A 16,787-nucleotide genomic window follows, 5' to 3' on the forward strand; every position below is an offset into this window, starting at 1 on the left:
GTTATAAAACCCCAAATAGATAAGATTGAGGCAATTAAAACCTGGCTCCAGCCTATTTAAAAAAAACAAGTTAGAGCCTTTCTGGGGATTGCAGGTTATTACAGAAGATTTGTGCCCAACTTTGCTACTATAGCCGCCCCACTTTCACAAAAGGAAAAAAGTCTACCATGGTCAAGTGGACAGAGGAAGCAGAAAAAGCATTTCAAAGGTTAAAAGAAATATTATGCAAAAGGCCAGTGTTAATTACACCAGACTTCAGGAAAGAGTTTCTGGTACAAGCAGATGCCTCTGATGTTGGGCTAGGAGCAGTCCTATCACAAGCAGTTAATTCAGAGGAGCACCCTGTAGTTTATTTTAGCAGGAAGTTAACTCCAGCAGAAAAAAACTACTCCATAGTAGAAAGGGAGTGTCTAGCCGTAAAATGGGCTTTGGACTCCTTGAGGTATTATTTGTTGGGTAGACAGTTTAAATTGATTTCTGACCATTCTCCCTTAAGATGGATGTCTAGAAATAAAGGGAATAATGCATCGTTATGAGATGGTTTCTGGCCTTGCAAGACTTTAAGTTCTCTGTAGAGCACAGACCCGGGTCTCAGCAAGGAAATGCTGACGTTTTATCCCGAGTCCACTGCTTGTTGGCCAAAAGTGCTCTACCCCACAGGTCTGAGCAGAGGGGGAGGGTATGTGAGACACCAGCTGGAAAAGTTATAAATGGTGTCTATATTTCACCTAGGTTTCTTACCTATACATGGTGAGGGGCTCCAGGGAATAGATATAGGGAGAAAACCAGCTTATGGGTTTTCTCTGAGTTGTTTTGAATTTCTGGTCTGGGTCCTGGAGTCCGGAGGCTTTGTAGAGCATTGGGTGGGATGAAGCTTCCATTCCTAGGTCCATTACGGATTTTGTGCCAGGAGCATGTTCAGCTGACTGAATGGTAAAAGGAGTGTTACAATTCAGAACAGTGAGAAGGGGGAAGCACTGAGAGGAGAGATCAGGCTCCCTAAAACCAAGCCAGCCACACTCATTGGGAGAGGTACTGGGGCTTGTAAAGAGGCATTGAAAGTTCCTGACTGTTTGGATTTATGCCATGCTGAAGTAAGCTGTTTTCATTTTTACACTTGAACTAAAATTGGCTGGCCAAAAGGGAGCTGTAATATGTATGAACAACTCTCCTGGCAACTGCATTCCTCTATAAAAAAAAAACAAATATATTGCTGCCATTTTAAACCGTGCGCTAAATCTTATTATAAATGCTCAGGAGGTGGCAGCTGTCAGTCAAACAAACTGTGCACTCCCCTGACCTTTCACCCTGAATTAGGCAGCAAGTTAGGATATTTTCATAAAGTGACATCAATAGGTGGGGAAGGGTAAAAACATGTATGTTCCTTCATTACATAAACCATACAGTACCTATTATAAACAATATGGTGCTTTACTAAATCAGGAATGGGTAGAACATCAGATGGGGAGAGAACCTGTGTTTTGGTGAGAAGAACAAACACAATGTAACAATTACTCCTTAAATCGGGGTCTTCTTAATAAATAGAATATCATATTTATTTTCTCTAGATTCATACAATTAAGAAATGGGGAATGTTAACTTATCTAATAATTAAATTTGGTGCTATTGAGTTCTGCAACATACTGGGGAGATTCAATTTATATCATAAGGCCATATGCAACCAGACATTTGCCTGGTCAAAATTCAATAAATGATTCTATGTATATACTGTAGACTGAGCAAACAGTGGCCTCCTAAGGGGTATGCCCAGACCTACAGCATGATATGAAATGGAGTCAATATTGACAAACAGAACAACTTACAGGGACCCACTGCATGATTATTTTAGGACCTAGGGAAGAATTAGGCAAAAAGACATCTTTGAAAGTACTTCTCAGTAAGTCAGTACCTTACTGGGCCCCAGGCCCAGACCGGCAATCTGGATATTCAGGTTGATGGGTTAGATCAGTAAGGTGCTGTCTGGGCCTCAGTGTACTTGAAATATCAGAGGCTATTTTGTCTCTTTCTATCTCAGTTCACACATTCTGCCCCCCCCATACCTCCTGGGCCTCCAGTAGGCACATGGTCTGGAACTGTGTATCTGAGCTCTATTCCCTCAGGAGACATGTTCTGCCTCAAATTCCCTGTCCCAGCAACATTTCCAATATTGCTTAGTAGGTCATAAATTTAAATCTTGTTTGTCTGGCAAAGCTGCCAAAATAGCCTAGCAAAATGTTTAAGATCTTTGGATTTTTTTTCATTGAGGAATGTTTTGGCCATTTACAGGATTTTTATATCTTTCCATTTATCCGAAGTAAGCTGTAGTTGGGTGGATAATGACCCAGACACTGACCCCCATGATTTATGTTTCCACCACTTCTTCTTATACTTGCCAACAATTGCTTCAGGAACAATTCATCTTACAAACAAATTGGAAGGTCAGAGATCTGAAAGAGGGACTTAGGCTGGACTAAGCACAAAGATGGACTGTATACCTGCTCAGTTTAATAGCAACCAATAAGGGGCATATTTATCAAGGGTCAAAGTTCGAATTAAAAAAAACTTCGAAATTCGAATTCAAAAGTACCAACCGAAATTAAGTCTTTAAATGAAGTTGTTTTTTGGTCGAATAGGTCAGTTTTCAGCTGAATTCGAATCGTACAAATCAAAGGAATAGCGCATTCGATTAGAAGTTTTTCCAAAAAAATTTTTTTTACAGTCCATCAATTGACTCCAATTAGGTTTTAGTAGGTCCCCCATAGGCTAAAACAGCAATTTGGCAGGTTTTAGATGGCAAATAGTCGAAGTTGAATTTTTAAAGAGACAGTACATAATAAATTTCGATATTCTAATTTTTTTCAAATTCAAATCTAATTTGGACTATTCCCTAGTTGAAGTACACAAAAAATAGCTAAAAATTTTTATTTTCATTTGAAAATTCACCTTGACCTTTGATAAATCTGCCTCTAAGTGTTTTTTTACAGACAACTGCAGGATGAATTAAAGAATAAATCGGAATGGTTGTAAATAAATTTTGTATTCTGTAGTTACCTAACATAGCATGGCAATACCCTTGGCTGTAGTTCTAGGGCAAAATTAATAGGGCTAACGTTCAAGTTATTTGCCTAATCTGGATGGCCTGAATTCTGTCTGATTTGAATAGTTTATGTAGGGGATGTACAGGAGTTGACCCTCCCCAGAATAATCTATGCCCTGGGGGGAAGGAGGTACAGGCATGGGCACTTCACAGTAAATGCACTTTTTATACACGGCGACTTGCTCCGGAGGATCATATTCTTGACTTAAAAAATGTTAAATGGCCATTGAGCTACTTTGACTTTAATTGGACTTTCTTGGTTACCAAGCTATTGCATAGGTGGTTACTATTTTGTGGGGGGAGGGACTCTACCTGTGTATGTCACTTCCTGTAATGCACTTTAAATATGCATTTTCGCTGTGCTCTTTCAAACTTGACAAAAAGCCTCACAAGCTCGAAACATGTTGTGTGGCAATAAACACTTTTGAACAGTTAATCTGTTGCTGGAGTGCCATATTCTTGCAATTCTACTTTCTAATATGTTTGCATCCATGGCGGAGGTGCACACAAGAAGTCTCTTCTATCCTGATCAGGTATAGGACCTGTTATCCAGAATGCTCAGGACCTGGATAATGGATGTTCTGGATAATGGATGTTTCCATAATTTGGATCTTCATACCTTAATTCTACTAGAAAACAATTTAAACATCAAATAAACACAATAGGATGTGTTAAGTTACACATAACTTATCTTTTATTATTATGTTGGCCAACATATTGATCTACTAGTTCAGCTCGTTCTTATTCTTCTTCTTATTATTCTTCTTATTATTATGTTGGCTTTAAAGAAGCCAACATATTGATCTACTAGTTATGTTGGCTTTGAAGAAGCCAACATATTGATCTACTAGTTCAGCTCGTTCTTCTTATTCTTCTTATTATTATTATGTTGGCTTTGAAAAAGCCAACATATTGATCTACTAGTTCAGCTCGTTCTTATTCTTCTTCTTAGCAATTTTCAGATTTTCCCTATTGACTTCAATGAGAAAATGTCAAACACTGTCATTCCCACAGTGTTAAAGCCAGAGACCCAAAACTTGGCACCATGGGTCACTGGGGTTAAAATTTTGAAAAGTGGGCGGAGTCTACCACAGCCAATCAAATATTAGCCATTTGTTTCAATGGGAAAAGTTAAAACTGTCGCCGCTCTTAGATTGTTAATGGGAGGGTCCTCAAACTTGGCACAGTTGGTCACTGGAGGACCGGGATCAAAATCTGAAAAAGTGGGTGGATCCAAAAACAACCAATCAGATTTCTTTGATGATTTCAATGGGAAAAATCAAAATTGCTGCCATTTGCACGTTATTGATGTCATCGACCTCGAATATCACAAATGTGGTCACTGGGTGTTTGCACTTCAAAGTTAGGAAAAGTGGGTGGAGCCACCAACAACCAATCAAATGTCATTCATTGATTTTCAATAGAAAAACATAATGCTGCCATTTTTACATGTTAAATGTCATGATTCCGAAACCTTAAAGTGTTCGTGACTTGGTGACTCTGGTTCAGCATTAGGAAAAAAAGGGAGCGGGGCAACAACAGCCAATCGGATTTCAGCCATTGACCTTAATGAAAAATGCCAAATTGCTGCTATTATTACGGCGTACATGCCAAGTGTCCCAAACTCAGCACAATTACTCACTGGGTGACTGTGGTCAAAATTTAGAAAAAGTGGGCGGAGCCAATAACAGCCAATCAGATTTTACCTATTGACTTCAATGTAAAAGTTTCAAATACTGCCATTCTCACAGTTTTAAAGCCAGAGGCCCCAAACTTGGTACAGACCATGACTGGGTGACTGGGGTTAAAATTCAGAAAACTGGGGGGGAGCTTAAAACAGCCAATCAAATGTTACCTATTGCTAATCAATGTCAATATATAAGTTGCTGCTATTCTTTCACAGTTAATGGCAGGGACATCAAACTTGGCACAGTCGGTCACAGGGGGACTGGGATTCAGATTTTAAAAGTGGGTGGAGCCAAAAACAGCCAATCAGGTTTTTGGATTGATTTTAATGGTACAATTTGATCTGCTTCAATTTTCACAGTTTTAAACCAGATTCTACCAACTTTGTGTACTCTCTATGCACCAGGGACGACTGGCCCCAACACCTCTTGCGTTTCAAAGCCAACATCTTGTGGTTTCTTCAGAATGGACACCATCTAGTTATTATTATTATTAGCGCCCCCCCATTTTCTATACGCTACTCCTCCTACAGTTTTAGGGGTACAAGCGCCAAACTTTCCACACCTATTCGCCTTATAGCAAAGTACGTTGCTTGTGCTTTAGTAAGCGATCCCACCGACTGTGCCCGTGCGGCGGACCACTGAAGACGCCTTTTTTCGTATTGACTTTGACAGGGAAAATTTTGAAATCGCTGCCGCTTGTACAGTTTTGAAGCTACACTCCCCAAACTCGGACAGCATATTGTTGGTGCCACCCCCAAATAAAAATATGTATTTTGGGGGGCACCCCATAGTGGGCAGAGCTACCAACAGCCAATGAAATTTTAGCAATTTTCTAAACGCTACTCCTCCCAGAGTTTTAGGAGTACAATTATAAAACTTTGCACACTTGTTCGGCTCATACTCGAATAGGTTGCTTGTGCTCTGTTAAGCAATCCCACCCTCCATGGCCCTGTGGCAGCCCCCCAAAGACCCCATTTTTCCCATAGACTTTTATTGGAAAATTTGAAACTTTTGCCACTCATACAGCATTAAAGTTACACTCACCAAACTTGGGTCACTTAGTCATGGGGTCAACCTGAAAAGTTCTGTCACATTTTGGGGACTCCAAAAAGTGGGCGGAGCAACAAACAGCCAATCAGATTTTCCCTATTGACTTCAATGAGAAAATGTCAAACACTGTCATTCCCACAGTGTTAAAGCCAGAGACCCAAAACTTGGCACCATGGGTCACTGGGGTTAAAATTTTGAAAAGTGGGTGGAGTCTACCACAGCCAATCAAATATTAGCCATTTGTTTAAATGGGAAAAGTTAAAACTGTCGCCGCTCTTAGATTGTTAATGGGAGGGTCCTCAAACTTGGCACAGTCGGTCACAGGGGGACTGGGATTCAAATTTTAAAAGTGGGTGGAGCCAAAAACAGCCAATCAGGTTTTTGGATTGATTTTAATGGTACAATTTGATCTGCTTCAATTTTCACAGTTTTAAACCAGATTCTACCAACTTTGTGTACTCTCTATGCACCAGGGGCGACTGACCCCAACACCTCTAGCGTTTCAAAGCCAACATCTTGTGGTTTCTTCAGAAACGACACCATCTAGTTGTTATTGTTGTGTGCTGCATCATTCTCTATTTGTCTTTCACCTATCCCTCTAGTCCGGGAAGTTTTTGTGACCCTTAAACCCTCCCCTCTTAAACTGTTCCCAGTTACAGTTAGCAGCCATTTTAGGCGCTCTTTAACTGACTATACAGCCCTGGTTAAAGAGAAGCTGACACCAAAAAAAAATAAATAAATAAATAATACTTCATCTAAACCTACCTATAGGTCATGCAAAAGATTTTCTCCTTAGAGTTTTCTTTTGCACAGTAAATGCAATACTCAGTTTTTCTACCCGTCTGTCTCCGACTGTTTCTCTCCCCTGCTTCCTGTTTTCAGTGTGGCTGGATGACGTCATCCATGGGAGGAGCTTTGAGCTTCATTTGCCCTTACTTTGAGCCTGCGTAAGTCGACCACGTGACCCTCCCATGTGACAACAGTTGCTGGTCTCTCTGTGCAGCTCCTGAGTTTGTTATATTTAGCTCGGGTCTCCCTCCTCTCCCACGCCCCCTCCTTTTACAAATAATTGTTACAAGGAAAGCCGGTGCAGGCGTTTCCTATTGGCCGGCGATGTCACATGGTGCGGCGCAATGCGTGATGACGTCACGCGCGCCCGAAGCAGTAAGGGCAGAATCTCTTCAAGCAAGCAGACGCGTCGGATTGGCTCTTACAGTTTTTTTTTTCCAGCAGGAGGCGTTGTCGACAGGAAGCGCTGAATGGACTAGCCAACATGGATACCTCAAAGGCTGAACTGAAGATCGCCTTGTTTAGGTAAGAGAATCATCGTTTTAAAGAAAAAAAAGCACAGTAGCCATGCTGACAGGATGCAGAAACCCACAGGCAGGATAGAAAAAAAAAAAAAAAAGTGTCAGAATCGCTTTAAGATAATATTCTCTGACCTACTGGTTTGATCATTGTATGGAAGGTTTTCATCAGTTTTGAGAATAAACTTCAATGAAATCTGCATGCGTGTGTCAGTCCGGTTGAGTTCAACTGTCTGTGGAGATCTGCTCATAACAGTGAGTTGTGTCCTGTAAAGGTCCTGGCCCAGATCTAAGGGAACTATCACTAAGGACAGTGGGTTGAAACAGAACAGTCAGAGAATATAATTGTCAGCAAAGTTCAAATTGGGCCAGCTTTGTGTTACTTCTGAGCTTATAAGAAGCTGCCAGTCAGCACGCAGCACAGTGTATGTGCATGACAGAAACAGCTATATATTTACACACTATAGTGTTCTCTCATCAGGATTTATCAGCATCCAGTGTGAATAATTACATGTACAGATCTGCTTCAGTCAGAAATAGCACTGTTCACACAATACTGCTATCCATGTTCTGCATAGAAACGCAAGTGGGATATTTCCTTCATTGAACTTTCTGTAATCTGCCTGTCTGCTCAGCACCTGCCTCTCCCCTGCTCCTGGCTGTGTGTCACACAGTCTTTACACTAACAATCCTGCAACCAGTGAAGTCACTGCTATGTCTCAGTCAGGCTCTATGGCTTCTGTTAAGGATACCTCAGAAAATGTGTGTCAAGAACTACAGCTCACTGATATACAACCCCGCACCAGCTTGCTAGGGCAAAGTGTGTTATCCAAAAGGAAGATCATACCTACTATTAAATTAAAGGAACATTTTGAAGCTACCAAAGAGCAATTCTCAGACAATCTTACTGAGCTATGGAACAAATCAGTAAACTGCATGTCTGTGGTTAGTGAACCTGACCAGGAAGTACTGCACCTAGAGGGCGCTCTCAAAGGTCTCAATATTGCCTTTGAACGTTATCAGAGACTGAGTATTAAATATTTATCTTTCTTAAAGGGGTTGTTCACCTTCCAAACACTTTTTTCAATTCAGTTGTTTTTAGATTGTTCCGCAGAAATAAAGATTTTTTTCAATTACTTTCCATTATTTATTTTTTACGTTTTTTCCAAAATCTAAGTTTAAAGGTGAATGTTCGTGTCTCTGGTGTTTGTCTGGCAGCTCAGTAATTCAGGTGCTGTCTCTAAACTGTTACAATTTTGCAACATTGAGTTGATACATTTCTCAGCAGCATCTCTGGAGTATTAGCAACTATTGTATCAATTCTAACAGCTGCCTGTAATGAAACTCAGAGATTCTGCTCAGCAGGGACAAAGATAAGAAATGTATCAACTAAATGTATCCATTTAGAACAGTTTACAGGATCAGCGACCCCCCCTCCCAGAGCAACTTCAGAAGGAGAGAAATTACACTTTACACTTCAATAATAGAAAAACCGTCACACATAGAAAATAGAAAGTCATTGGAAAAAGTCGTTATTTCTGGTGATCTATCTGAAACCAACTAGTTGTTTGAAGGTGAACAACCCCTTTAAAGAGCACCAATTTAGAGGATTCTCTAGAATAATTAAGTAGATTAAATTACCTCAATGAGCAAAGAATCGGCCTATTACAAGAGACCAAGGTGAAGGCTCATGCAAAAATCACAAATCAGGATGACGTCATGTTTCTATATCTTCAAGACACACAAAAAGGTCTTCCAGATCTTCTCATTCAAGGTGTTCTACACTCAGCGAGCAAATACTCAAAGCTTGTGCTGATTTAGAAACTGCTAAAATAAAGGCTGAATATGCTAGAAAGGGTGCTACTCTTAAAGAAGAAATAGAAGCAGAAACTGCTTGTCAAAAAGCAGAAATGGAAGCCAAAATGGAGATCTTGCAAAAAGAGTGTGACCCGGCAGCAGCATTGGCTAGACTGAAAGTTTTAGAACAAGCTGCTAAAGAGATTGATAGAGACAGTGTCAGTCTGACGGACATAAAGGACTCCATCAAACGCACCAAGGACTACATCTTGAGCCAAAATAGCAGGCACTCTGTTGCTTCCGATATATCAGAGCACACAGACAATTCCTCAAAACAGTCACTTCAAGGCATGGCAAAGATACTCCACAGCTCTAAACAACACAATGAGTGTTCTCATCATTCTGCTTCAATACCTGTGCTCCAACAAACTATAATTTGAGGTGTTGACATAATACCTTACCCAGTATCACACATGATCATTAATCTACCTTCTGACAACGCTGCTGCAGATACATACCCCACTATGATAATGGACTATAAAACTAATCCTAACCTGAATGTCTCTGCATCACCTTACTTCCCTGAGTCATTCAACACTAATATGCCAAACAGGGCTAGCTTTCCTCAGATTGCAGCTCCTTACCCAAATCCTGAGAGAACTAATTATTCACACTGGATGCTGATAAATCCTGATGAGAGGACACTGTAGTGTGTAGATATATAGCTGTTTCTGTGTTATGCACATACACTGTGCTGCTGCTGACTGGCCGCTCCTTACAAGCTATTGCTATGCATGTTTTTTGTTCTCTGATCTCATAACAGGTCCAGGAGTACAAGAATCACAATGTTTATGGACTTGTTTGACATATTTATATGGTTTGTTATAGTAGTGAAATCTAAAGATTTCAGGCGGGGAGTGAAAAGTTACACACAACTTGTCTTTTGTTATTGTTATTGTTGTGTGCTGCATCTTTCTCTATTTGTCTTTCACCTCCCCCCCAGGAAGATGCTGGGACCCTTAACCCCCCTCCCCTCTTAAACTGTTCCCAGTTACAGTTAGCGGCCATCTTAGGTGCTCTTTAACTGACTATAAGATAATAAACTAAGATAATTTTCTGTGACCTACTGTTTTGATCATTGTATGGAAGGTTTTCATCAGTTTTGAGAATAAACGTCAGTGAAATCTGCATGCGTGTCAGTCCGGTTGAGTTCAACTGTCTGTGGAGATCTGCTCATAACAGTGAGTTGTGTCCTGTAAAGGTCCTGGCCCAGATCTAAGGGAACTATCACTAAGGACAGTGGATTGAAACAGAACAGGATGGTTTTGTCTCCAGTAAGGATTAATTATATCTTAGTTTGGATCAAGTTCAATGTTCTGTTTTATTATCACAGAGAAAAACAGAATAATGTTTAAAAATTTGGATTATTTGGATAAAATGGAGTCCATGGGAGACAGCCTTTCTGTAATTCTGAGCTTGATAAAGGGTTTCTGGATAACGAATCCCATATCTGTCATTGGCCTAGGGGTAGTGAGTATAGTTCATGTTCCCTTGTGTTTAAAACAAAAGGGAACACACAGTTATGTGTCTGTGGGCTGCACTCTACAGAGAGAGCGGATGCTGCTGGAGAGCCTGAAGTAGGAAGCCTTGGTTAGCTGGAGAAAGGCCCTAAGACTGGAGACAGGTGTATCATAAAGTAACCAAAGCCTTAGGCTAGGGCCACATGGGGGATGAAATCAGCTAGATAAAATACACTGTCTGATTTTAGTTCTACAATGGGCATCAGGCTCCTCCAGGCCCAGACTGATTTGTGGGTTCTGGCAAATGCCAAAGGGGCTGCTATAAGATGCCATAGACAGTAATTATCTAGTGGGCTGTTGGTAGGCTAGTTGGGCCTCTGTGTACCTTAAATGCCAGTGCCTATTTTCAATGCCAGTCCAGACCTGGCCTCCTCTCTCTTTCGCATATTGAGCTGAAATTCATGAAGTCTGTTTGTGCCGCTTCTGATTCAATAATTCTGTATTTAGAAGAGAGAGCAGGCTTCTGATGTGGTGTGTTTACCTCCAGCCACTAGAGGGCTTCAGTCGATAATAATGTGTTCTGTAGTTCTTACCATCAGATTCTTGTTGGTTCAGGAACTGATATTCAGCAATGAGGCTCCACTGCTGTGTACTATAAACCACTCTGAATAAAAGTCTCAAGTTCTAACCAGTGTGAGCTTACAAAACAACACATGGTGTCAGAAGTGTACTTGTGAACAAGCTACATCTCCAGTCATTACAGTGTCAGCATGGATCTCCTGAACTGAACATGCAAGGTAACTTAGAGCAGAACTGGTCCCAGATTTAAACAAAGATTGCTCTTATATCAGAGAGCAATTAAGGCACATGAAGAAGAGGATGTACAGTAAATTGCACTGTTTCTTACAGTAGCTGGGCAGAAAGCCATTAATGTATATAATGCTGTTTAGTTTGCAGTGGCAGAGAAGGATCATTTTAATGCAGTGCTTAAAATATTTGAGAACTACTGTGTTCCAAGAAAAACATCACTTATGAGAGACATATTCAGTTCTAGATTGCAGAAAGAACATGAAATAATTGATGAATATGTGATAGACCTCAGGTTAAAGAGTCATTCCTGTGAATTTGGTGCACTGACTGAATCTCTGATTAAAGATCAATTAGTTATGGTTATACATAACATGAAAGTGAAAGAGAAATTGCTCACAAAGACAGATCTCACTTTAGACCACGCTATACAACTCTGTAAAGCCTCTGAAAGTGCAGCTCAAGCAAATAGAACAGCCTATAGAAAGCTGCTCTTTTATGGAGGTGTCATCCAAGCAGCACCCACTGAAAGGCCACTACAAAGGCAGGATGCAGAAAACCTCTAACTTTTCTGGCTTTAAAAACAAGAAAGCTCAACTTTACAAGCTCCAATTGTCAGCGTTGTGGACAGTCACGTGCATACATGCAATGCCCTGCATATGGAAAAACTTGTAACAGTTGTGGCAGAGCAAATCACTTTCAGAAAATGTGTAGATCAACCACACAAATACATGCAGTACAACTGAAAATGTGTAGATCTACCACACAAATACATGCAGTACAAACTGGCACAGACAGTGATGAAGACTTCAACATAGGCAGCATACATGCACGCAGAACAGAATGGTACATTACATTGTCCACTAATAGGACAGATATTTCTTACAAAGTAGATACGGGTGCTGAAGTGGACATTCTGTCAGAATCTTCATATAATATGCTCCAACCTAAGCCATTTCTGCAAGAAACTAAACTGTGCTTAAGAGCTTATGGTGGTAAAGTCATCCCAAATCTGGGACAGTGCAATGTTTGTATTAAATTTAAAGGTCACCTGTATTCCATAACCATGGTGGTTGTTCCAGATCCCCACCATTCCTTAATAGGCTTAATAACATGTGAGAAATTATATTTAATTAAACGAATGGAAGAAATAAATGCAATTATAAGTTCTGGAAGTGGGAAAAATAACTACAAATGATGTTTAGAAAATATAAAAATGTTTTTTGAAGGACTTGGAAAGCTGGCAATAACCCACAAAAAACTGGTGCATGGTGCACAGCCTGTAGTGCATGCAAGGCGAAAAGTACTAGTGGCTCTAACACAAAAACTTAAAACAAATAGAAGATCCCACAGAATGGGTCAATTCTATGGTAAGTGTTCAAAAGAAAGATTGGAGACTTTGTATCTGTTTAGATCCTAAAAACTTGAATAAGTGCATTAAAAGAGAGCATTGTCCCCTGCCCACTAGAACAAAAATGCTGGGAGAAATGTCTGGGGCTAAAATTTTCTCCACACTGGATGTATCTAATGGATTTTGGCAGATAACCTTGGATGAAGAGAGCCAGAAGTTATGTACATTCAATACACCTTTTGGCCAATACTGTTTTCAGTGGTTGCCTTTTGGGCTTAGTTCAGCACCAGAAGTGTTTCACTGTGCTATTCGCCAAATGATGGAAGGTGTACCTGGAACTGCAGTGTATATGGATGATATCCTTGTGTGAGGTAAAGATGTACAGGAGCATGATGTTAGACTGGAACAAGTACTTGAAAGAGCAAGTCAGAACAATTTAAAGCTTAATAGACAGAAATTCAATTTTTGCCAGTCCTCTATAAAATACCTAGGGGAATATTTTACTGACTTGGGTCTTTGTCCAGATGAAGATAAAATAGCCACAATAAAAGATATGCCTGTTCCACAATGTAAGAAAGACCTACATCGCAATGGGAATGATAAACTTTGTGGGAAAATTTATACCCAATTTGGCACATAAAACACAATATACGAGAGACTTACTGAAAGTAAATACTGACTGGGAATGGAATGAATATCACAATTCTGAGTTGGAAGACATAAAAAAAATCCTTAACAACAAACCTAGTACTACAGTATTTTGATCCTTCCTTGCCAAGTAAATTGTCTACTGATGTATCACAGAAAGGCCTTGGAGCAGTTTTTCTTCAAAAAGCAAATGACTCTTGGCTGCCAGTGGCTTATGCACCCAAAGCACTGAATGCAACAGAATTTTTGTATGCACAAATAGAAAAGGAAACCCTTGCAATCATATTTGGCTGTGAAAAATTTCATGAAGATTTGTATGGTTGTGAATTTCATGCAGAGACTGATCACAAGCCACTTATTAATATAGTGCAAAAGGGCATTGGTGAAGCCCCACCTAGAATTCAGAGGTTATTACTACGGCTTCAGAGATACAACTTTGATTTGCATTATAAGTCAGGTAAGAATTAGGTTGTTGTAGACACACTATCACGTGCTTATTTGACTGGGAACACTTTAGAAAATACCTTCAGTGATGACATTTCTTTACACGTGAACTTAGTTAAGACAACTTCCAGAGTTAGTCATGCCCTATGGTTTCAAATAGCATAGGCTACACAACAAGATGATATATTGATGAAAGTCAAACACACCACACCTGCCAGTGTTAGGGCTGAAACGGCCAGTGTATTTCAGCTATCTGATTTCAGCCCCCATGTGGCCCTAGCCTTCGTGAAGTGGCTAGGAGTGGTAAGATCTAGACAATGTAATCTTGTAAGAGCATTATTTGTGCTACAATGAGTAGATTTTAGCATGGTTACATCCCAGGCAATACCCACCAGTCTGTAGTGGCTCATTGACATCTTTGTGGAATCCCTTGGAACATACTGAGAGATTCTGGTGCATGCAGTGTGAGTATTACCACTGTGAACTTTGTGTTGTAATATTCTGCCATGAACTGTGTGCAACTGTATGAACTGTTATTTCTTAAGTAAATTTACTTTTGCTGTTGTTGTTGGTGCCCAAGATTCTTTGTGAAAGTGAATGTATTAAGAGTTATAGTTCAACCAGGAGACCCTTCTTCCAATACTTCTGCATGGGCCCAGCTGAGGTGAGGTGTCCATTGCTGCAGTGTTTTAACCCTGAGCACAGCTGAATAACATACCCCCAAGTATCTATAGTTAAAAAAATAAAAATTTTACCCAATGTTATGTGGAAATGTCAGTTGTATAACCATGCATGAAAGCAGAGGTTTGCCCACTGATAGGCACAATGGTCACTCCTGTAAATAGAGCAGCTCACTTTCTGATATTCTCACTGCCTTCTTGACTTGACTCATCTCTTCTGGACAGGAGAAAATGGAGTGCTGGGACCACGGGGGCGGGGGGCGCAAGGGGGTAGGTTGGCAAGAAAATTTAAGTTAAACTTAAAACTTCTCTTTTACACTTCTTTGGACAAAAAGTTGTACAAAAACTTTGGACTTTCAAGAAAAAAAATCAGGTTTTCTTATTTTTCTCCATTTCAAACTTTAACTCTTTAGCTTCCAGCCGATTTGTCCTAAATGCAAACATCTACTGTCAAGCAGTTTATAGACATTTTGAGGATTTTTGACAAGAAAACCTATGTGAAATAAGACACATTATATATTGTTTTTTCTAATGAATTGGACTTGAACACTGAAACAAGATTTTGTACTTTTTTCTGGAGATATAACAACAATATCAGTGAAATATAAAAAAAAAAGTGAAATGAATAAAAATGTTATTTTGTGTTTTTTTTTCAAAGAAGAATTAGATTTACTGATAAAATTTTTACTGTTTGTGAAAGCCCTGATCTATTGGTATCCTGCTTTTCTTGTCCATAACACACCCCAATAATAAAACAGCATTTTGTACAATTTTACATTGGAACACAACAGATAAGAGCATCTATAGGTTAACATAGCAGTGACAGACCCCCATAAGTTAGGTATTTTTAGAAACCGAATTCCTCTAGGTTTTTAGCTGTGGTGTAGTTTTTGCTCTAAATGCTCTAAGGGGCCGATTCACTAAGCTCGAGTGAAGGATTCGAATGAAAAAACTTCGAATTTCGAAGTATTTTTTGGGTACTTCGACCATCGAATTGGTTAAATTCGTTCGAATTCGAACGAAATCGAACGAATCGAACGAAAAATCGTTCGACTATTCGACCATTCGATAGTCGAAGTACTTCCCCTTTAAAAAAAACTTCGACCCCCTACTTCGGCAGCTAAAAGCTACCGAAGTCAATGTTAGCCTATGGGGAAGGTCCCCATAGGCTTGCCTGTGATTTTTTGATCGAAGGATTTTCCTTCGATCGTTGGATTAAAATCCTTCGAATCGTTCGATTCGAAGGATTTTAATCCTTCGATCGATCGAACAAACGTTTAGCGCTAAATCCTTCGACTTCGATATTCGAAGTCGAAGGATTTCAATTCGAGGGTCGAATTTCGAAGTATTTTTAACTTCGAAATTCGACCCTTAGTGAATCTGCCCCTAAATGTAGCTGCCGTCATACAGATCACCCTAAAACGCAGCAGTATTTTTGGGGATTTTTTTTTTCTGAAACACCATTACAGTCAAAAAGTCAAAAGTGAATTTGACAAAATTACTCCACTAAAAATATTCAAACAAACCCAAATATGAAAGAAAAGGTTCTCCTGTGTAAAACGATACCCTGCATGTATGGGTGTACCAATATATTCCTTGAAAGTGCACACCTTACCTGTGAAATACCTTACAAACTATATATATTCCTTGAAAGTGCACACCTGCAGCTATTTAGTGGTGCCATCCTTGCTTTCCTGCATGCAGATCTGTGGGCGCAGTTCTCCATAGAAGTTTGCAGTTTGGCCTCAAATAATAAAAAAAAAAAAGGTCCAAAGTTAGATTTCTCCCCAAAATTGACATGCCAACTAAAAAAAAACTGCTAAATATCAATCTGTAACTTCTCCTGAACAAAACAATAACCTGCATGTATGGGTGCACCTAAAGACACGGCCTCCAAACACCCCAAAACAGGGGCAATACATAAGGGAAATTTTAGCTGGAAAGTTTGGGGCTGCGCTCTAAGTTCACACCTTGCAGTTCTTCAGTCTAAACAATCCCTTACCTGTGAAATACCCCCAGGACCGCCATCAGAAATCACAGGGCCCCATACGACAACATTTCCTGGGCCCCGTGGGTTGCGTCCACTGCAAGCCCCACCTACAGGTCTGCCCTCCCCACCCACAGGTCCGCCCCCCCCACCCACAGGTCCACCCCCCCACCCACAGGTCCGCCCCCCACCACACAGTAAAAAAACAAATTGCCACTATATATTCATACTGTCAGAAAACAGTGCCTTCTGTAACTGCACTAGAAGGTGAGCATTTGAGATGCCAACAATAAGGGTAGAGATGCACGTGAAAACAAATCACCTCTTTTTCGGGTGACTAATCCCCCCAAACTGCCTTCCCACTGGCGAGAATATAAATCGTCGGTGGGATGGTACTCGGAGTGCTTCGTT

Source organism: Xenopus laevis, chromosome 8S, assembly GCF_017654675.1.
Source record: "Xenopus laevis strain J_2021 chromosome 8S, Xenopus_laevis_v10.1, whole genome shotgun sequence".
NCBI lineage: Eukaryota > Metazoa > Chordata > Amphibia > Anura > Pipidae > Xenopus > Xenopus laevis.